General features: G+C 45.8%; 11 non-coding genes across 11 annotated transcripts; all 11 read right to left on the bottom strand.

The window, feature by feature from the left end:
* Positions 1-3,048: 3,048 nt before the first annotated feature.
* TRNAN-GUU (transfer RNA asparagine (anticodon GUU)) lies at positions 3,049-3,121 on the bottom strand. Its single transcript has one exon. It is a non-coding gene; the product is annotated as a tRNA-Asn (tRNA).
* A 4,601-nt stretch (positions 3,122-7,722) lies between these two features.
* TRNAN-GUU (transfer RNA asparagine (anticodon GUU)) lies at positions 7,723-7,795 on the bottom strand. The gene has a single exon. It is a non-coding gene; the product is annotated as a tRNA-Asn (tRNA).
* Positions 7,796-9,775: 1,980 nt separating this feature from the next.
* Positions 9,776-9,848, bottom strand: TRNAN-GUU (transfer RNA asparagine (anticodon GUU)). The gene has a single exon. It is a non-coding gene; the product is annotated as a tRNA-Asn (tRNA).
* Positions 9,849-9,922: 74 nt separating this feature from the next.
* TRNAN-GUU (transfer RNA asparagine (anticodon GUU)) lies at positions 9,923-9,995 on the bottom strand. Its single transcript has one exon. It is a non-coding gene; the product is annotated as a tRNA-Asn (tRNA).
* Positions 9,996-16,075: 6,080 nt separating this feature from the next.
* Positions 16,076-16,148, bottom strand: TRNAN-GUU (transfer RNA asparagine (anticodon GUU)). Its single transcript has one exon. It is a non-coding gene; the product is annotated as a tRNA-Asn (tRNA).
* Positions 16,149-17,102: 954 nt separating this feature from the next.
* Positions 17,103-17,175, bottom strand: TRNAN-GUU (transfer RNA asparagine (anticodon GUU)). The gene has a single exon. It is a non-coding gene; the product is annotated as a tRNA-Asn (tRNA).
* A 1,835-nt stretch (positions 17,176-19,010) lies between these two features.
* Positions 19,011-19,083, bottom strand: TRNAN-GUU (transfer RNA asparagine (anticodon GUU)). The gene has a single exon. It is a non-coding gene; the product is annotated as a tRNA-Asn (tRNA).
* Positions 19,084-20,037: 954 nt separating this feature from the next.
* On the bottom strand, positions 20,038-20,110 carry TRNAN-GUU (transfer RNA asparagine (anticodon GUU)). The gene has a single exon. It is a non-coding gene; the product is annotated as a tRNA-Asn (tRNA).
* Positions 20,111-21,063: 953 nt separating this feature from the next.
* TRNAN-GUU (transfer RNA asparagine (anticodon GUU)) lies at positions 21,064-21,136 on the bottom strand. Its single transcript has one exon. It is a non-coding gene; the product is annotated as a tRNA-Asn (tRNA).
* A 74-nt stretch (positions 21,137-21,210) lies between these two features.
* On the bottom strand, positions 21,211-21,283 carry TRNAN-GUU (transfer RNA asparagine (anticodon GUU)). Its single transcript has one exon. It is a non-coding gene; the product is annotated as a tRNA-Asn (tRNA).
* A 220-nt stretch (positions 21,284-21,503) lies between these two features.
* Positions 21,504-21,576, bottom strand: TRNAN-GUU (transfer RNA asparagine (anticodon GUU)). The gene has a single exon. It is a non-coding gene; the product is annotated as a tRNA-Asn (tRNA).
* Positions 21,577-21,757: the final 181 nt, after the last annotated feature.

Below are 21,757 nucleotides of genomic sequence, written 5' to 3'. Positions count from 1 at the left end.
GTTAACCATTGCGCAACGGAAGCCCAAAGATTAATGTTCGTCAGGTATTGTGGAAAAACTTTGGACTTTTACGTTACATGTGAGATCTCACAACACCGCTCCCGGGTGGGCTCGAACCACCAACCTTTCGGTTAACAGCCGAACGCGCTAACCATTGCGCCACGGAAGTCCAAAGATTAAATGTTCGTCAGGTATTGTGGAAAAACTTTGACTTTTTACGTTACATCTAAGACCTCACAACACCGCTCCCGGATGGGCTCGAACCACCAACCTTTTGGTTAAAGGCCTGTCCAGACTGACACTTTTTGCGCGTTTGTATCTTCGCTTCGCTTGTTTGCAACATCGCGCTACTGTCCACATTGGGTTTTCGCTACTTTGCGTCCTCGCCTTGCGAAGATACAAATTTCTTGCGACTAGGCCAAGAATGTCGTGCCTTCGCGAGAAAAGCACCAATCGCAGACGAGAGGAAGGGTGGAGTTTGGAGGGTGTCGATTAGTTTCGTTTTTATCACTTTTTCACAATGAGGGAAGCAGCGTGCAGCTCAGTCGAGTCATAATTAATAAATATGGTCAACGTAGATGGCGCAATGATTTCTCTAATTTCATTGGCTTTCAGAATAGGAAAAGCAAAATATTTGCGTTTATCTGAACAGTAGGAGAAATATTTTTCATGTAGTCTTACGAAGATGCGAATGAACGAAGGCGCGAACACGCGAGCGCGAGCTCAATGTGGACAAAGCTTTACAGCCGACGGCGTTAACCATTGTGCAACGGAAGCCCAAAGATTAAATGTTCGTCAGTTATTGTGGAAAAACTTTGACTTTTTATGTCACATCTGAGACTTCACAACTCCGCTCCCGGATGGGCTCGAACCACAAACCTTTTGAATAACAGCTGAACGCTCTAACCATTGCGCCACGGAAGCCCAAAAATTAAATGTTCGTCAGTTATTTTTAAAAAACTCTGAATTTTACGTTACATCTAAGACCTCACAACACCGCTCCCGGATGGGCTCGAACCACCAACCTTTCGGTTAACAGCCGACGGCGTTAACCATTGTGCAACGGAAGCCCAAAGATTAAATGTTCGTCAGGTATTGTGGAAAAACTTTGACTTTTTACGTCACATCTGAGATTTCACAACACCGCTCCCGGATGGGCTCGAACCACAAACCTTTTGAATAACAGCTGAACGCTCTAACCTTTGCGCCACGGAAGCCCAAAAATTAAATGTTCGTCAGTTATTTTTAAAAAACTCTGAATTTTACGTTACATCTAAGACCTCACAACACCGCTCCCGGATGGGCTCGAACCACCAACCTTTCGGTTAACAGCCGAACGCGCTAACCATTGCGCCACGGAAGCCCAAAAATTAAATGTTCGTCAGTTATTTTTAAAAAACTCTGAATTTTACGTTACATCTAAGACCTCACAACACAGCTCCCGGATGGGCTCGAACCACCAACCTTTCGGTTAACAGCCGACGGCGTTAACCATTGCTTCACGGAAGCCCAAAAATTAAATGTTCGTCAGGTATTGTGGAAAAACTTTGACTTTTTACGTCACATCTGAGACCTCACAACACCGCTCCCGGATGGGCTCGAACCACCTACCTTTCGGTTAACAGCCGACGGCGTTAACCATTGCGCAACGGAAGCCCAAAGATTAAATGTTCGTCAGGTATTGTGGAAAAGCTTTGGATTTTTACGTTACATGCGAGATCTCACAACACCGCTCCCGGTTGGGTTCGAACCACCAACCTTTCGGTTAACAGCCGAACGCGCTAACCATTGCGCCACGGAAGCCCAAAGATTAAATGTTCGTCAGGTATTGTGGAAAAACTTTGACTTTTTACGTCACATCTGAGACTTCACAACACCGCTCCCGGATGGGCTCGAACCACAAACCTTTTGAATAACATCTGAACGCTCTAACCATTGCGCCACGGAAGACCAAAAATTAAATGTTCGTCAGTTATTTTTAAAAAACTCTGAATTTTACGTTACATCTAAGGCCTCACAACACCGCTCCCGGATGGGCTCGAACCACCAACCTTTCGGTTAAGAGCCGACGGCGTTAACCATTGTGCAACGGAAGCCCAAAGATTAAATGTTCGTCAGGTATTGTGGAAAAACTTTGACTTTTTAGGTCACATCTGAGACTTCACAACACTGCTCCTGGATGGGCTCGAACCACAAACCTTTTGAATAACAGCTGAACGCTCTAACCATTGCGCCACGGAAGCCCAAAAATTAAATGTTCGTCAGTTATTTTTAAAAAACTCTGAATTTTACGTTACATCTAAGGCCTCACAACACCGCTCCCGGATGGGCTCGAACCACCAACCTTTCGGTTAAGAGCCGACGGCGTTAACCATTGTGCAACGGAAGCCCAAAGATTAAATGTTCGTCAGGTATTGTGGAAAAACTTTGACTTTTTAGGTCACATCTGAGACTTCACAACACTGCTCCTGGATGGGCTCGAACCACAAACCTTTTGAATAACAGCTGAACGCTCTAACCATTGCGCCACGGAAGCCCAAAAATTAAATGTTCGTCAGTTATTTTTAAAAAACTCTGAATTTTACGTTACATCTAAGACCTCACAACACAGCTCCCGGATGGGCTCGAACCACCAACCTTTCGGTTAACAGCCGACGGCGTTAACCATTGCGCAACGGAAGCCCAAAGATTAAATGTTCGTCAGGTATTGTGGAAAAACTTTGGATTTTTAGGTTACATGTGAGATTTCACAACACCGCTCCCGGGTGGGCTCGAACCACGAACCTTTCGGTTAACAGCCGACGGCGTTAACCATTGCGCCACGGAAGCCCAAAGATTAAATGTTCGTCAGGTATTGTGGAAAAACTTTGACTTTTTACGTCACATCTGAGACTTCACAACACCGCTCCTGGATGAGCTTGAACCACAAACCTTTTGAATAACAGCTGAACGCGCTAACCATTGCGCCACGGAAGCCCAAAAATTAAATGGTCGTCGGCTATTGTGGAAACACTTTGGCTTTTTACGTTACTTGTGAGCTCTCAACACCGCTCCCGGGTGGGCTCGAACCACCAACCTTTCGGTTAACAGCCGAACGCGCTAACCATTGCGCCACGGAAGCCCAAAGATTAAATGTTCGTCAGGTATTTTTAAAAAACTCTGAATTTTACGTTACATCTAAGACCTCACATTACCGCTCCCGGATGGGCTCGAACCACCAACCTTTCGGTTAACAGCCGAACGCGCTAACCATTGCGCCACGAAAGCCCAAAAATTAAATGTTCGTCAGTTATTTTTAAAAAACTCTGAATTTTACGTTACATCTAAGACCTTTCGGTTAACAGCCGACGGCGTTAACCATTGTGCAACGGAAGCCCAAAGATTAATGGTTCGTCAGGTATTGTGGAAAAACTTTGACTTTTTACGTCACATCTGAGACTTCACAACACCGCTCCCGGATGGGCTCGAACCACAAACCTTTTGAATAACAGCTGAACGCTCTAACCATTGCGCCACGGAAGCCCAAAAATTAAATGTTCGTCAGTTATTTTTAAAAAACTCTGAATTTTACGTTACATCTAAGAACTCACAACACCGCTCCCGGATGGGCTCGAACCACCAACCTTTCGGTTAACAGCCGACGGCGTTAACCATTGTGCAACGGAAGCCCAAAGATTAAATGTTCGTCAGGTATTGTGGAAAAACTTTGGATTTTTACGTCACATCTGAGATCTCACAACACCGCTCACGGATGGGCTCGAACCACTAACCTTTCGGTTAACAGCCGAACGCGCTAACCATTGCGCCACGGAAGCCCAAAAATTAAATGGTCGTCGGCTATTGTGGAAACACTTTGGCTTTTTACGTTACATGTGAGATCTCACAACACCGCTCCCGGGTGGGCTCGAACCACAAACCTTTCGGTTAACAGCCGAACGCGCTAACCATTGCGCCACGGAAGCCCAAAAATTAAATGTTCGTCAGTTATTTTTAAAAAACTCTGAATTTTACGTTACATCTAAGACCTCACAACACCGCTCCCGGATGGGCTCGAACCACCAACCTTTCGGTTAACAGCCGACGGCGTTAACCATTGCTTCACGGAAGCCCAAAGATTAAATGTTCGTCAGGTATTGTGGAAAAACTTTGACTTTTTACGTCACATCTGAGATCTCACAACACCGCTCACGGATGGGCTCGAACCACTAACCTTTCGGTTAACAGCCGAACGCGCTAACCATTGCGCCACGGAAGCCCAAAAATTAAATGGTCGTCGGCTATTGTGGAAACACTTTGGCTTTTTACGTTACATGTGAAAGCTCACAACACCGCTCCCGGGTGGGCTCGAACCACAACCCTTTCGGTTAACAGCCGAACGCGCTAACCATTGCGCCACGGAAGCCCAAAGATTAAATGTTCGTCAGGAATTTTTAAAAAACTCTGAATTTTACGTTACATCTAAGACCTCACATTACCGCTCCCGGATGGGCTCGAACCACCAACCTTTCGGTTAACAGCCGACGGCGTTAACCATTGCGCAACGGAAGCCCAAAGATTAAATGTTCGTCAGGTATTGTGGAAAAACTTTGGACTTTTACGTTACATGTGAGATCTCACAACACCGCTCCCGGGTGGGCTCGAACCACCAACCTTTCGGTTAACAGCCGAACGCGCTAACCATTGCGCCACGGAAGTCCAAAGATTAAATGTTCGTCAGGTATTGTGGAAAAACTTTGACTTTTTACGTCACATCTGAGACTTCACAACACCGCTCCCGGATGAGCTCGAACCACAAACCTTTTGAATAACATCTGAACGCTCTAACCATTGCGCCACGGAAGACCAAAAATTAAATGTTCGTCAGTTATTTATAAAAAACTCTGAATTTTACGTTACATCTAAGACCTCACAACACCGCTCCCGGATGGGCTCGAACCACCAACCTTTCGGTTAAAGGCCTGTCCAGACTGACACTTTTTGCGCGTTTGTATCTTCGCTTCGCTTGTTTGCAACATCGCGCTACTGTCCACATTGGGTTTTCGCTACTTTGCGTCCTCGCCTTGCGAAGATACAAATTTCTTGCGACTAGGCCAAGAATGTCGTGCCTTCGCGAGAAAAGCACCAATCGCAGACGAGAGGAAGGGTGGAGTTTGGAGGGTGTCGATTAGTTTCGTTTTTATCACTTTTTCACAATGAGGGAAGCAGCGTGCAGCTCAGTCGAGTCATAATTAATAAATATGGTCAACGTAGATGGCGCAATGATTTCTCTAATTTCATTGGCTTTCAGAATAGGAAAAGCAAAATATTTGCGTTTATCTGAACAGTAGGAGAAATATTTTTCATGTAGTCTTACGAAGATGCGAATGAACGAAGGCGCGAACACGCGAGCGCGAGCTCAATGTGGACAAAGCTTTACAGCCGACGGCGTTAACCATTGTGCAACGGAAGCCCAAAGATTAAATGTTCGTCAGTTATTGTGGAAAAACTTTGACTTTTTATGTCACATCTGAGACTTCACAACTCCGCTCCCGGATGGGCTCGAACCACAAACCTTTTGAATAACAGCTGAACGCTCTAACCATTGCGCCACGGAAGCCCAAAAATTAAATGTTCGTCAGTTATTTTTAAAAAACTCTGAATTTTACGTTACATCTAAGACCTCACAACACCGCTCCCGGATGGGCTCGAACCACCAACCTTTCGGTTAACAGCCGACGGCGTTAACCATTGTGCAACGGAAGCCCAAAGATTAAATGTTCGTCAGGTATTGTGGAAAAACTTTGACTTTTTACGTCACATCTGAGATTTCACAACACCGCTCCCGGATGGGCTCGAACCACAAACCTTTTGAATAACAGCTGAACGCTCTAACCTTTGCGCCACGGAAGCCCAAAAATTAAATGTTCGTCAGTTATTTTTAAAAAACTCTGAATTTTACGTTACATCTAAGACCTCACAACACCGCTCCCGGATGGGCTCGAACCACCAACCTTTCGGTTAACAGCCGAACGCGCTAACCATTGCGCCACGGAAGCCCAAAAATTAAATGTTCGTCAGTTATTTTTAAAAAACTCTGAATTTTACGTTACATCTAAGACCTCACAACACAGCTCCCGGATGGGCTCGAACCACCAACCTTTCGGTTAACAGCCGACGGCGTTAACCATTGCTTCACGGAAGCCCAAAAATTAAATGTTCGTCAGGTATTGTGGAAAAACTTTGACTTTTTACGTCACATCTGAGACCTCACAACACCGCTCCCTAATGGGCTCGAACCACCTACCTTTCGGTTAACAGCCGACGGCGTTAACCATTGCGCAACGGAAGCCCAAAGATTAAATGTTCGTCAGGTATTGTGGAAAAACTTTGGATTTTTACGTTACATGCGAGATCTCACAACACCGCTCCCGGTTGGGCTCGAACCACCAACCTTTCGGTTAACAGCCGAACGCGCTAACCATTGCGCCACGGAAGCCCAAAGATTAAATGTTCGTCAGGTATTGTGGAAAAACTTTGACTTTTTACGTCACATCTGAGACTTCACAACACCGCTCCCGGATGGGCTCGAACCACAAACCTTTTGAATAACATCTGAACGCTCTAACCATTGCGCCACGGAAGACCAAAAATTAAATGTTCGTCAGTTATTTTTAAAAAACTCTGAATTTTACGTTACATCTAAGGCCTCACAACACCGCTCCCGGATGGGCTCGAACAACCAACCTTTCGGTTAAGAGCCGATGGCGTTAACCATTGTGCAACGGAAGCCCAAAGATTAAATGTTCGTCAGGTATTGTGGAAAAACTTTGACTTTTTAGGTCACATCTGAGACTTCACAACACTGCTCCTGGATGGGCTCGAACCACAAACCTTTTGAATAACAGCTGAACGCTCTAACCATTGCGCCACGGAAGCCCAAAAATTAAATGTTCGTCAGTTATTTTTAAAAAACTCTGAATTTTACGTTACATCTAAGGCCTCACAACACCGCTCCCGGATGGGCTCGAACCACCAACCTTTCGGTTAAGAGCCGACGGCGTTAACCATTGTGCAACGGAAGCCCAAAGATTAAATGTTCGTCAGGTATTGTGGAAAAACTTTGACTTTTTAGGTCACATCTGAGACTTCACAACACTGCTCCTGGATGGGCTCGAATCACAAACCTTTTGAATAACAGCTGAACGCTCTAACCATTGCGCCACGGAAGCCCAAAAATTAAATGTTCGTCAGTTATTTTTAAAAAACTCTGAATTTTACGTTACATCTAAGACCTCACAACACAGCTCCCGGATGGGCTCGAACCACCAACCTTTCGGTTAACAGCCGACGGCGTTAACCATTGCGCAACGGAAGCCCAAAGATTAAATGTTCGTCAGGTATTGTGGAAAAACTTTGGATTTTTAGGTTACATGTGAGATTTCACAACACCGCTCCCGGGTGGGCTCGAACCACCAACCTTTCGGTTAACAGCCGAACGCGCTAACCATTGCTTCACGGAAGCCCAAAAATTAAATGTTCGTCAGGTATTGTGGAAAAACTTTGACTTTTTACGTCACATCTGAGACCTCACAACACCGCTCACGGATGGGCTCGAACCACCATCCTTTCGGTTAACAGCTGAACGCGCTAACCATTGCGCCACGGAAGCCCAAAAATTGAATGGTCGTCGGCTATTGTGGAAACACTTTGGCTTTTTACGTTACATGTGAGAGCTCTCAACACCGCTCCCGGGTGGGCTCGAACCACCAACCTTTCGGTTAACAGCCGAACGCGCTAACCATTGCGCCACGGAAGCCCAAAGATTAAATGTTCGTCAGGTATTTTTAAAAAACTCTGAATTTTACGTTACATCTAAGACCTCACATTACCGCTCCCGGATGGGCTCGAACCACCAACCTTTCGGTTAACAGCCGAACGCGCTAACCATTGCGCCACGGAAGCCCAAAAATTAAATGTTCGTCAGTTATTTTTAAAAAACTCTGAATTTTACATTACATCTTAGACCTCACAACACCGCTCCCGGATGGGCTCGAACCACCAACCTTTCAGTTAACTGCCGAACGCGCTACCCATTGCGCCACGGAAGCCCAAAGATTAAATGTTCGTCAGGTATTGTGGAAAAACTTTGGCATTTGACATTACGTTTGAGATCTCACAACACCGCTCCCGGGTGGGCTCGAAACACCAACCTTTCGGTTAACAGCCGAACGCGCTAACCATTGCGCCACGGAAGCTCAAAAATTAAACGGTCGTCAGGTATTGTGGAAAAACTTTGGCTTTTTACGTTACATTTGAGACTTCACAACACGGCAGCCGGGTGGGCTCGAACCACCAACCTTTTGGTTAACATCCGAACGCGCTAACCTTCGAGCCAAGGAAGCTCAGAAATGAAATGGTCGTCAGGTATTGTGGAAAAACTCTGACTTTTTACGTCACATCCGAGACTTCAAAACACCGCTCCCGGATGGGCTCGAACCACAAACCTTTTGAATAACAGCTGAACGCTCTAACCATTGCGCCACGGAAGCCCAAAAATTAAATGTTCGTCAGTTATTTTTAAAAAACTCTGAATTTTACGTTACATCTAAGACCTCACAACACCGCTCCCGGATGGGCTCGAACCACCAACCTTTCGGTTAACAGCCGACGGCGTTAACCATTGCGCAACGGAAGCCCAACGATTAAATGTTCGTCAGGTATTGTGGAAAAACTTTGGATTTTTACGTTACATGTGAGATTTCACAACACCGCTCCCGGGTGGGCTTGAACCGCCAACCTTTCGGTTAACAGCCGAACGCGCTAACCATTGCGCCACGGAAGGCCAAAAATTAAATGTTCGTCAGGTATTGTGGAAAAACTTTGACTTTTTACGTCACATCTGAGACCTCACAACACCGCTCACGGATGGGCTCGAACCACCAACCTTTCGGTTAACAGCCGAACGCGCTAACCATTGCGCCACGGAAGCCCAATGATTAAATATTCGTCAGGTATTTTTAAAAAACTCTGAATTATACGTTACATCTAAGACCTCACATTACCGCTCCCGGATGGGCTCGAACCACCAACCTTTCGGTTAACAGCCGAACGCGCTAACCATTGCGCCACGGAAGCCCAAAAATTAAATGTTCGTCAGTTATTTTTAAAAAACTCTGAATTTTACGTTACATCTAAGACCTCACAACACCGCTCCAGGATGGGCTCGAACCACCAACCTTTCGGTTAACAGCCGACGGCGTTAACCATTGCGCAACGGAAGCCCAACGATTAAATGTTCGTCAGGTATTGTGGAAAAACTTTGGATTTTTACGTTACATGTGAGATTTCACAACACCGCTCCCGGGTGGGCTCGAACCACCAACCTTTCGGTTAACAGCCGAACGCGCTAACCATTGTGCCACGGAAGCCCAAAAATTATGTGTTCGTCAGGTATTGTGGAAAAACTTTGACTTTTTACGTCACATCTGAGACCTCACAACACCGCTCACGGATGGGCTCGAACCACCAACCTTTCGGTTAACAGCCGAACGCGCTAACCATTGCGCCACGGAAGCTCAGAAATGAAATGGTCGTCAGGTATTGTGGAAAAACTTTGACTTTTTACGTCACATCTGAGACCTCACAACACCGCTCCCGGATGGTCTCGAACCACCAACCTTTCAGTTAACTGCCGAACACGCTAACCATTGCGCCACGGAAGCCCAAAGATTAAATGTTCGTCAGGTATTGTGGAAAAACTTTGGCATTTGACATTACGTTTGAGATCTCACAACACCGCTCCCGGGTGGGCTCGAACCACCAACCTTTCGGTTAACAGCCGAACGCGCTAACCATTGCGCCACGGAAGCTCAAAAAATAAACGGTCGTCAGGTATTGTGGAAAAACTTTGGCTTTTTACGTTACATTTGAGAGCTCTCAACACCGCTCCCGGGTGGGCTCGAACCACCAACCTTTCGGTTAACAGCCGAACGCGCTAACCATTGCGCCACGGAAGCCCAAAGATTAAATGTTCGTCAGGTATTTTTAAAAAACTCTGAATTATACGTTACATCTAAGACCTCACATTACCGCTCCCGGATGGGCTCGAACCACCAACCTTTCGGTTAACAGCCGAACGCGCTAACCATTGCGCCAAGGAAGCCCAAAAATTAAATGTTCGTCAGTTATTTTTAAAAAACTCTGAATTTTACGTTACATCTAAGACCTCACAACACCGCTCCAGGATGGGCTCGAACCACCAACCTTTCGGTTAACAGCCGACGGCGTTAACCATTGCGCAACGGAAGCCCAACGATTAAATGTTCGTCAGGTATTGTGGAAAAACTTTGACTTTTTACGTCACATCTGAGACCTCACAACACCGCTCACGGATGGGCTCGAACCACCAACCTTTCGGTTAACAGCCGAACGCGCTAACCATTGCGCCACGGAAGCTCAGAAATGAAATGGTCGTCAGGTATTGTGGAAAAACTTTGACTTTTTACGTCACATCTGAGACCTCACAACACCGCTCCCGGATGGGCTCGAACCACCAACCTTTCGGTTAACAGCCGAACGCGCTAACCATTGCGCCACGGAAACTCAAAAATTAAATGGTCGTCAGGTATTGTGGAAAAACTTTGACTTTTTACGTCACATCTGAGACCTCACAACACCGCTCCCGGATGGTCTCGAACCACCAACCTTTCAGTTAACTGCCGAACGCGCTAACCATTGCGCCACGGAAGCCCAAAGATTAAATGTTCGTCAGGTATTGTGGAAAAACTTTGGCATTTGACATTACGTTTGAGATCTCACAACACCGCTCCCGGGTGGGCTCGAAACACCAACCTTTCGGTTAACAGCCGAACGCGCTAACCTTTGCGCCACGGAAGCTCAAAAATTAAACGGTCGTCAGGTATTGTGGAAAAACTTCGGCTTTTTACGTTACATTTGAGACTTCACAACACGGCAGCCGGGTGGGCTCGAACCACCAACCTTTTGGTTAACATCCGAACGCGCTAACCTTCGAGCCAAGGAAGCTCAGAAATGAAATGGTCGTCAGGTATTGTGGAAAAACTCTGACTTTTTACGTCACATCCGAGACTTCAAAACACCGCTCCCGGATGGGCTCGAACCACAAACCTTTTGAATAACAGCTGAACGCTCTAACCATTGCGCCACGGAAGACCAAAAATTAAATGTTCGTCAGTTATTTTTAAAAAACTCTGAATTTTACGTTACATCTAAGAGCTCACAACACCGCTCTCGGATGGGCTCGAACCACCAACCTTTCGGTTTACAGCCGACGGCGTTAACCATTGCGCAACGGAAGCCCAAAGATTAAATGTTCGTCAGGTATTGTGGAAAAACTTTGACTTTTTACGTCACATCTGAGACTTCACAACACCGCTCCCGGATGGGCTCGAACCACAAACCTTTTGAATAACAGCTGAACGCTCTAACCATTGCGCCACGAAAGACCAAAAATTAAATGTTCGTCAGTTATTTTTAAAAAACTCTGAATTTTACGTTACATCTAAGACCTCACAACACCGCTCTCGGATGGGCTCGAACCACCAACCTTTCGGTTAACAGCCGACGGCGTTAACCATTGTAAAACGGAAGCCCAAAGATTATTTGTTCGTCAGGTATTGTGGAAAAACTTTAACTATTTACGTCACATCTGAGACTTCACAACACCCCTCCCGGATGGGCTCGAACCACAAACCTTTTGAATAACAGCTGAACGCTCTAACCTTTGCGCCACGGAAGCCCAAAAATTAAATGTTCGTCAGTTATTTTTAAAAAACTCTGAATTTTACGTTACATCTAAGACCTCACAACACAGCTCCTGGATGGGCTCGAACCACCAACCTTTTGGTTAACATCCGAACGCGCTAACCTTCGAGCCAAGGAAGCTCAGAAATGAAATGGTCGTCAGGTATTGTGGAAAAACTCTGACTTTTTACGTCACATCCGAGACTTCAAAACACCGCTCCCGGATGGGCTCGAACCACAAACCTTTTGAATAACAGCTGAACGCGCTAACCATTGCGCCACGGAAGCCCAAAAATTAAATGTTCGTCAGATATTTTTAAAAAACTCTGAATTTTACGTTACATCTAAGACCTCACAACACCGCTCCCGGATGGGCTCGAACCACCAACCTTTCGGTTAACAGCCGACGGCGTTAACCATTGCGCAACGGAAGCCCAAAGATTAAATGTTCGTCAGGTATTGTGGAAAAACTTTGACTTTTTACGTCACATCTGAGACTTCACAACACCGCTCCCGGATGGGCTCGAACCACAAACCTTTTGAATAACAGCTGAACGCTCTAACCATTGCGCCACGGAAGACCAAAAATTAAATGTTCGTCAGTTATTTTTAAAAAACTCTGAATTTTACGTTACATCTAAGACCTCACAACACCGCTCTCGGCTGGGCTCGAACCACCAACCTTTCGGTTAACAGCCGACGGCGTTAACCATTGTAAAACGGAAGCCCAAAGATTATTTGTTCGTCAGGTATTGTGGAAAAACTTTAACTATTTACGTCACATCTGAGACTTCACAACGCCCCTCCCGGATGGGCTCGAACCACAAACCTTTTGAATAACAGCTGAACGCTCTAACCTTTGCGCCACGGAAGCCCAAAAATTAAATGTTCGTCAGTTATTTTTAAAAAACTCTGAATTTTACGTTACATCTAAGACCTCACAACACAGCTCCTGGATGGGCTCGAACCACCAACCTTTTGGTTAAAATCCGAACGCGCTAACCTTCGAGCCAAGGAAGCTCAGAAATGAAATGGTCGTCAGGTATTGTGGAAAAACTCTGACTTTTTACGTCACATCCGAGACTTCAAAACACCGCTCCCGGATGGGCTCGAACCACAAACCTTTTGAATAACAGCTGAACGCGCTAACCATTGCGCCACGGAAGCCCAAAAATTAAATGTTCGTCAGATATTTTTAAAAAACTCTGAATTTTACGTTACATCTAAGACCTCACAACACCGCTCCCGGATGGGCTCGAACCACCAACCTTTCGGTTAACAGCCGACGGCGTTAACCATTGCGCAACGGAAGCCCAAAGATTAAATGTTCGTCAGGTATTGTGGAAAAACTTTGACTTTTTACGTCACATCTGAGACTTCACAACACCGCTCCCGGATGGGCTCGAACCACAAACCTTTTGAATAACAGCTGAACGCTCTAACCATTGCGCCACGGAAGACCAAAAATTAAATGTTCGTCAGTTATTTTTAAAAAACTCTGAATTTTACGGTACATCTAAGAACTTACAACACCGCTCTCGGCTGGGCTCGAACCACCAACCTTTCGGTTAACAGCCGACGGCGTTAACCATTGTAAAACGGAAGCCCAAAGATTATTTGTTCGTCAGGTATTGTGGAAAAACTTTAACTATTTACGTCACATCTGAGACTTCACAACGCCCCTCCCGGATGGGCTCGAACCACAAACCTTTTGAATAACAGCTGAACGCTCTAACCTTTGCGCCACGGAAGCCCAAAAATTAAATGTTCGTCAGTTATTTTTAAAAAACTCTGAATTTTACGTTACATCTAAGACCTCACAACACAGCTCCTGGATGGGCTCGAACCACCAACCTTTTGCTTAACATCCGAACGCGCTAACCTTCGAGCCAAGGAAGCTCAGAAATGAAATGGTCGTCAGGTATTGTGGAAAAACTCTGACTTTTTACGTCACATCCGAGACTTCAAAACACCGCTCCCGGATGGGCTCGAACCACAAACCTTTTGAATAACAGCTGAACGCGCTAACCATTGCGCCACGGAAGCCCAAAAATTAAATGTTCGTCAGATATTTTTAAAAAACTCTGAATTTTACGTTACATCTAAGACCTCACAACACCGCTCCCGGATGGGCTCGAACCACCAACCTTTCGGTTAACAGCCGACGGCGTTAACCATTGCGCAACGGAAGCCCAAAGATTAAATGTTCGTCAGGTATTGTGGAAAAACTTTGACTTTTTACGTCACATCTGAGACTTCACAACACCGCTCCCGGATGGGCTCGAACCACAAACCTTTTGAATAACAGCTGAACGCTCTAACCATTGCGCCACGGAAGACCAAAAATTAAATGTTCGTCAGTTATTTTTAAAAAACTCTGAATTTTACGTTACATCTAAGACCTCACAACACCGCTCTCGGCTGGGCTCGAACCACCAACCTTTCGGTTAACAGCCGACGGCGTTAACCATTGTAAAACGGAAGCCCAAAGATTATTTGTTCGTCAGGTATTGTGGAAAAACTTTAACTATTTACGTCACATCTGAGACTTCACAACGCCCCTCCCGGATGGGCTCGAACCACAAACCTTTTGAATAACAGCTGAACGCTCTAACCTTTGCGCCACGGAAGCCCAAAAATTAAATGTTCGTCAGTTATTTTTAAAAAACTCTGAATTTTACGTTACATCTAAGACCTCACAACACAGCTCCTGGATGGGCTCGAACCACCAACCTTTTGGTTAACATCCGAACGCGCTAACCTTCGAGCCAAGGAAGCTCAGAAATGAAATGGTCGTCAGGTATTGTGGAAAAACTCTGACTTTTTACGTCACATCCGAGACTTCAAAACACCGCTCCCGGATGGGCTCGAACCACAAACCTTTTGAATAACAGCTGAACGCGCTAACCATTGCGCCACGGAAGCCCAAAAATTAAATGTTCGTCAGATATTTTTAAAAAACTCTGAATTTTACGTTACATCTAAGACCTCACAACACCGCTCCCGGATGGGCTCGAACCACCAACCTTTCGGTTAACAGCCGACGGCGTTAACCATTGCGCAACGGAAGCCCAAAGATTAAATGTTCGTCAGGTATTGTGGAAAAACTTTGACCTTTTACGTCACATCTGAGACTTCACAACACCGCTCCCGGATGGGCTCGAACCACAAACCTTTTGAATAACAGCTGAACGCTCTAACCATTGCGCCACGGAAGACCAAAAATTAAATGTTCGTCAGTTATTTTTAAAAAACTCTGAATTTTACGGTACATCTAAGAACTTACAACACCGCTCTCGGCTGGGCTCGAACCACCAACCTTTCGGTTAACAGCCGACGGCGTTAACCATTGTAAAACGGAAGCCCAAAGATTATTTGTTCGTCAGGTATTGTGGAAAAACTTTAACTATTTACGTCACATCTGAGACTTCACAACGCCCCTCCCGGATGGGCTCGAACCACAAACCTTTTGAATAACAGCTGAACGCTCTAACCTTTGCGCCACGGAAGCCCAAAAATTAAATGTTCGTCAGTTATTTTTAAAAAACTCTGAATTTTACGTTACATCTAAGACCTCACAACACAGCTCCTGGATGGGCTCGAACCACCAACCTTTTGCTTAACATCCGAACGCGCTAACCTTCGAGCCAAGGAAGCTCAGAAATGAAATGTTCGTCAGGTATTGTGGAAAAACTCTGACTTTTTACGTCACATCCGAGACTTCAAAACACCGCTCCCGGATGGGCTCGAACCACAAACCTTTTGAATAACAGCTGAACGCGCTAACCATTGCGCCACGGAAGCCCAAAAATTAAATGTTCGTCAGATATTTTTAAAAAACTCTGAATTTTACGTTACATCTAAGACCTCACAACACCGCTCCCGGATGGGCTCGAACCACCAACCTTTCGGTTAACAGCCGACGGCGTTAACCATTGCGCAACGGAAGCCCAAAGATTAAATGTTCGTCAGGTATTGTGGAAAAACTTTGACTTTTTACGTCACATCTGAGACTTCACAACACCGCTCCCGGGTGGGCTCGAACCACCAACCTTTTGAATAACAGCTGAACGCTCTAAACATTGCGCCAAGGAAGCCCAAAAATTAAATGTTCGTCAGTTATTTTTAAAAAACTCTGAATTTTACGTTACATCTAAGACCTCACAACACCGCTCCCGGATGGGCTCGAACCACCAACCTTTCGGTTAACAGCCGACGGCGTTAACCATTGAAACGGAAGCCCAACGATTAAATGTTCGTCAGGTATTGTGGAAAAACTTTGGATTTTTACGTTACATGTGAGATTTCACAACACCGCTCCCGGGTGGGCTCGAACCACCAACCTTTCGGTTAACAGCCGAACGCGCTAACCATTGCGCCACGGAAGCTCAAAAATTAAATGGTCGTCAGGTATTGTGGAAAAACTTTGACTTTTTACGTCACATCTGAGACCTCACAACACCGCTCACGGATGGGCTCGAACCACCAACCTTTCGGTTAACAGCCGAACGCGCTAACCATTGCGCCACGGAAGCTCAAAAATTAAATGGTCGTCAGGTATTGTGGAAAAACTTTGACTTTTTACGTCACATCTGAGACCTCACAACACCGCTCCCGGATGGTCTCGAACCACCAACCTTTCAGTTAACTGCCGAACGCGCTAACCATTGCGCCACGGAAGCCCAAAGATTAAATGTTCGTCAGGTATTGTGGAAAAACTTTGGCATTTGACATTACGTTTGAGATCTCACAACACCGCTCCCGGGTGGGCTCGAACCACCAACCTTTCGGTTAACAGCCGAACGCGCCAACCATTGCGCCACGGAAGCCCAAAAATTAAATGTTCGTCAGTTATTTTTAAAAAACTCTGAATTTTACACTACATCTAAGACCTCACAACACAGCTCCCGGATGGGCTCGAACCACCAACCTTTCGGTTAACAGCCGACGGCGTTAACCATTGCTTCACGGAAGCCCAAAAATTAAATGTTCGTCAGGTATTGTGGAAAAACTTTGACTTTTTACGTCACATTTGAGAGCTCACAACACCGCTCCCGGGTGGGCTCGAACCACCAACCTTTTGAATAACAGCTGAACGCTCTAAACATTGCGCCAAGGAAGCCCAAAAATTAAATGTTCGTCAGTTATTTTTAAAAAACTCTGAATTTTACGTTACATCTAAGACCTCACAACACCGCTCCCGGATGGGCTCGAACCACCAACCTTTCGGTTAACAGCCGACGGCGTTAACCATTGCGCAACGGAAGCCCAAAGACTAAATGTTCGTCAGGTATTGTGGAAAAACTTTGGCATTTGACATTACGTTTGAGATCTCACAACACCGCTCCCGGGTGGGCTCGAACCACCAACCTTTCGGTTAACAGCCGAACGCGCTAACCATTGCGCCACGGAAGCTCAAAAATTAAACGGTCGTCAGGTATTGTGGAAAATATTTGGCTTTTTACGTTACATTTGAGACTTCACAACACGGCAGCCGGGTGGGCTCGAACCACCAACCTTTTGGTTAACATCCGAACGCGCTAACCTTCGAGCCAAGGAAGCTCAGAAATGAAATGGTCGTCAGGTATTGTGGAAAAACTCTGACTTTTTACGTCACATCCGAGACTTCAAAACACCGCTCCCGGATGGGCTCGAACCACAAACCTTTTGAATAACAGCTGAACGCGCTAACCATTGCGCTACGGAAGCCCAAAAATTAAATGTTCGTCAGATATTTTTAAAAAAACTCTGAATTTTACGTTACATCTAAGACCTCACAACACCGCTCCCGGATGGGCTCGAACCACCAACCTTTCGGTTAACAGCCGACGGCGTTAGCCATTGCGCAACGGAAGCCCAAAGATTAAATGTTCGTCAGGTATTGTGGAAAAAATTTGGATTTTTACGTTACATGTGAGATCTCACAACACAGCTCCCGGATGGGCTCGAACCACCAACCTTTCGGTTAACAGCCGACGGCGTTAACCATTGCTTCACGGAAGCCCAAAAATTAAATGTTCGTCAGGTATTGTGGAAAAACTTTGACTTTTTACGTCACATTTGAGAGCTCACAACACCGCTCCCGGGTGGGCTCGAACCACCAACCTTTTGAATAACAGCTGAACGCTCTAAACATTGCGCCAAGGAAGCCCAAAAATTAAATGTTCGTCAGTTATTTTTAAAAAACTCTGAATTTTACGTTACATCTAAGACCTCACAACACCGCTCCCGGATGGGCTCGAACCACCAACCTTTCGGTTAACAGACGAACGCGCTAACCATTGCGCCACGGAAGCTCAAAAAATAAACGGTCGTCAGGTATTGTGGAAAAACTTTGGCTTTTTACGTTACATTTGAGAGCTCACAACACCGCTCCCGGGTGGGCTCGAACCAATAACCTTTCGGTTAACAGCCGAACGCGCTAACCATTGCGCCACGGAAGCCCAAAGATTAAATGTTCGTCAGGTATTTTTAAAAAACTCTGACTTTTTACGTCACATCTGAGACCTCACAACACCGCTCCCGGATGGTCTCGAACCACCAACCTTTCAGTTAACTGCCGAACGCGCTAACCATTGCGCCACGGAAGCCCAAAGACTAAATGTTCGTCAGGTATTGTGGAAAAACTTTGGCATTTGACATTACGTTTGAGATCTCACAACACCGCTCCCGGGTGGGCTAGAACCACCAACCTTTCGGTTAACAGCCGAACGCGCTAACCATTGCGCCACGGAAGCCCAAAAATTAAATGTTCGTCAGTTATTTTTAAAAAACTCTGAATTTTACACTACATCTAAGACCTCACAACACAGCTCCCGGATGGGCTCGAACCACCAACCTTTCGGTTAACAGCTGACGGCTTTAACCATTGCTTCACGGAAGCCCAAAAATTAAATGTTCGTCAGGTATTGTGGAAAAACTTTGACTTTTTACGTCACATTTGAGAGCTCACAACACCGCTCCCGGGTGGGCTCGAACCACCAACCTTTTGAATAACAGCTGAACGCTCTAAACATTGCGCCAAGGAAGCCCAAAAATTAAATGTTCGTCAGTTATTTTTAAAAAACTCTGAATTTTACGTTACATCTAAGACCTCACAACACCGCTCCCGGATGGGCTCGAACCACCAACCTTTCGGTTAACAGCCGACGGCGTTAACCATTGCGCAACGGAAGCCCAAAGACTAAATGTTCGTCAGGTATTGTGGAAAAACTTTGGCATTTGACATTACGTTTGAGATCTCACAACACCGCTCCCGGGTGGGCTCGAACCACCAACCTTTCGGTTAACAGCCGAACGCGCTAACCATTGCGCCACGGAAGCTCAAAAATTAAACGGTCGTCAGGTATTGTGGAAAATATTTGGCTTTTTACGTTACATTTGAGACTTCACAACACGGCTGCCGGGTGGGCTCGAACCACCAACCTTTTGGTTAACATCCGAACGCGCTAACCTTCGAGCCAAGGAAGCTCAGAAATGAAATGGTCGTCAGGTATTGTGGAAAAACTCTGACTTTTTACGTCACATCCGAGACTTCAAAACACCGCTCCCGGATGGGCTCGAACCACAAACCTTTTGAATAACAGCTGAACGCGCTAACCATTGCGCCACGGAAGCCCAAAAATTAAATGTTCGTCAGATATTTTTAAAAAACTCTGAATTTTACGTTACATCTAAGACCTCACAACACCGCTCCCGGATGGGCTCGAACCACCAACCTTTCGGTTAACAGCCGACGGCGTTAGCCATTGCGCAACAGAAGCCCAAAGATTAAATGTTCGTCAGGTATTGTGGAAAAAATTTGGATTTTTACGTTACATGTGAGATCTCACAACACAGCTCCCGGATGGGCTCGAACCACCAACCTTTCGGTTAACAGCCGACGGCGTTAACCATTGCTTCACGGAAGCCCAAAAATTAAATGTTCGTCAGGTATTGTGGAAAAACTTTGACTTTTTACGTCACATTTGAGAGCTCACAACACCGCTCCCGGGTGGGCTCGAACCACCAACCTTTTGAATAACAGCTGAACGCTCTAAACATTGCGCCAAGGAAGCCCAAAAATTAAATGTTCGTCAGTTATTTTTAAAAAACTCTGAATTTTACGTTACATCTAAGACCTCACAACACCGCTCCCGGATGGGCTCGAACCACCAACCTTTCGGTTAACAGCCGACGGCGTTAACCATTGCGCAACGGAAGCCCAAAGACTAAATGTTCGTCAGGTATTGTGGAAAAACTTTGGCATTTGACATTACGTTTGAGATCTCACAACACCGCTCCCGGGTGGGCTCGAACCACCAACCTTTCGGTTAACAGCCGAACGCGCTAACCATTGCGCCACGGAAGCTCAAAAATTAAACGGTCGTCAGGTATTGTGGAAAATATTTGGCTTTTTACGTCACATCTGAGACCTCACAACACCGCTCACGGATGGGCTCGAACCACCAACCTTTCGGTTAACAGCCGAACGCGCTAACCATTGCGCCACGGAAGCCCAAAGATTAAATGTTCGTCAGGTATTTTTAAAAAACTCTGAATTTTACGTTACATCTAAGACCTCACATTACCGCTCCCGGATGGGCTCGAACCACCAACCTTTCGGTTAACAGCCGAACGCGCTAACCATTGCGCCACGGAAGCTCAAAAATTAAATGGTCGTCAGGTATTGTGGAAAAACTTTGACTTTCTACGTCACATCTGAGACTTCACAACACCGCTCCCGGATGGGCTCGAACCACAAACCTTTTGAATAACAGCTGAACGCTCTAACCATTGCGCCACGGAAGCCCAAAAATTAAATGTTCGTCAGTTATTTTTAAAAAACTCTGAATTTTACGTTACATCTAAGACCTCACAACACAGCTCCCGGATGGGCTCGAACCACCAACCTTTCGGTTAACAGCCGACGGCGTTAACCATTGCTTCACGGAAGCCCAAAAATTAAATGTTTGTCAGGTATTGTGGAAAAACTTTGACTTTTTACGTCACATCTGAGACTTCACAACACCGCTCCCGGATGGGCTCGAACCACAAACCTTTTGAATAACAGCTGAACGCTCTAACCATTGCGCCACGGAAGCCCAAAAATTAAATGTTCGTCAGTTATTTTTAAAAAACTCTGAATTTTACGTTACATCTAAGACCTCACAACACCGCTCCCGGATGGGCTCGAACCACCAACCTTTCGGTTAACAGCCGACGGCGTTAACCATTGCGCAACGGAAGCCCAAAGATTAAATGTTCGTCAGGTATTGTGGAAAAACTTTGGATTTTTACGTTACATGTGAGATCTCACAACACCGCTCCCGGGTGGGCTCGAACCACCAACCTTTCGGTTAACAGCCGAACGCGCTAACCATTGCGCCACGGAAGCCCAAAAATTAAATGGTCGTCGGCTATTGTGGAAACACTTTGGCTTTTTACGTTACATGTGAGAGCTCACAACACCGCTCCCGGGTGGGCTCGAACCACCAACCTTTCGGTTAACAGCCGAACGCGCTAACCATTGCGCCACGGAAGCCCAAAGATTAAATGTTCGTCAGGAATTTTTAAAAAACTCTGAATTTTACGTTACATCTAAGACCTCACAACACCGCTCCCGGATGGGCTCGAACCACCAACCTTTCGGTTAACAGCCGACGGCGTTAACCATTGCGCAACGGAAGCCCAAAGATTAAATGTTCGTCAGGTATTGTGGAAAAACTTTGGATTTTTACGTTACATGTGAGATCTCACAACACCGCTCCCGGGTGGGCTCGAACCACCAACCTTTCGGTTAACAGCCGAACGCGCTAACCATTGCGCCACGGAAGCCCAAAGATTAAATGTTCGTCAAGTATTGTGGAAAAACTTTGACTTTTTACGTCAAATCTGAGACTTCACAACACCGCTCCCGGATGGGCTCGAACCACAAACCTTTTGAATAACATCTGAACGCTCTAACCATTGCGCCACGGAAGACCAAAAATTAAATGTTCGTCAGTTATTTTTAAAA

This window comes from Phalangium opilio, unplaced genomic scaffold (assembly GCF_054372755.1).
Source record: "Phalangium opilio isolate 3A_F unplaced genomic scaffold, DU_Popi_V2 ptg000352l_1, whole genome shotgun sequence".
Taxonomy (NCBI): domain Eukaryota; kingdom Metazoa; phylum Arthropoda; class Arachnida; order Opiliones; family Phalangiidae; genus Phalangium; species Phalangium opilio.
This window is presented reverse-complemented; position numbering and strand designations above follow the sequence as displayed.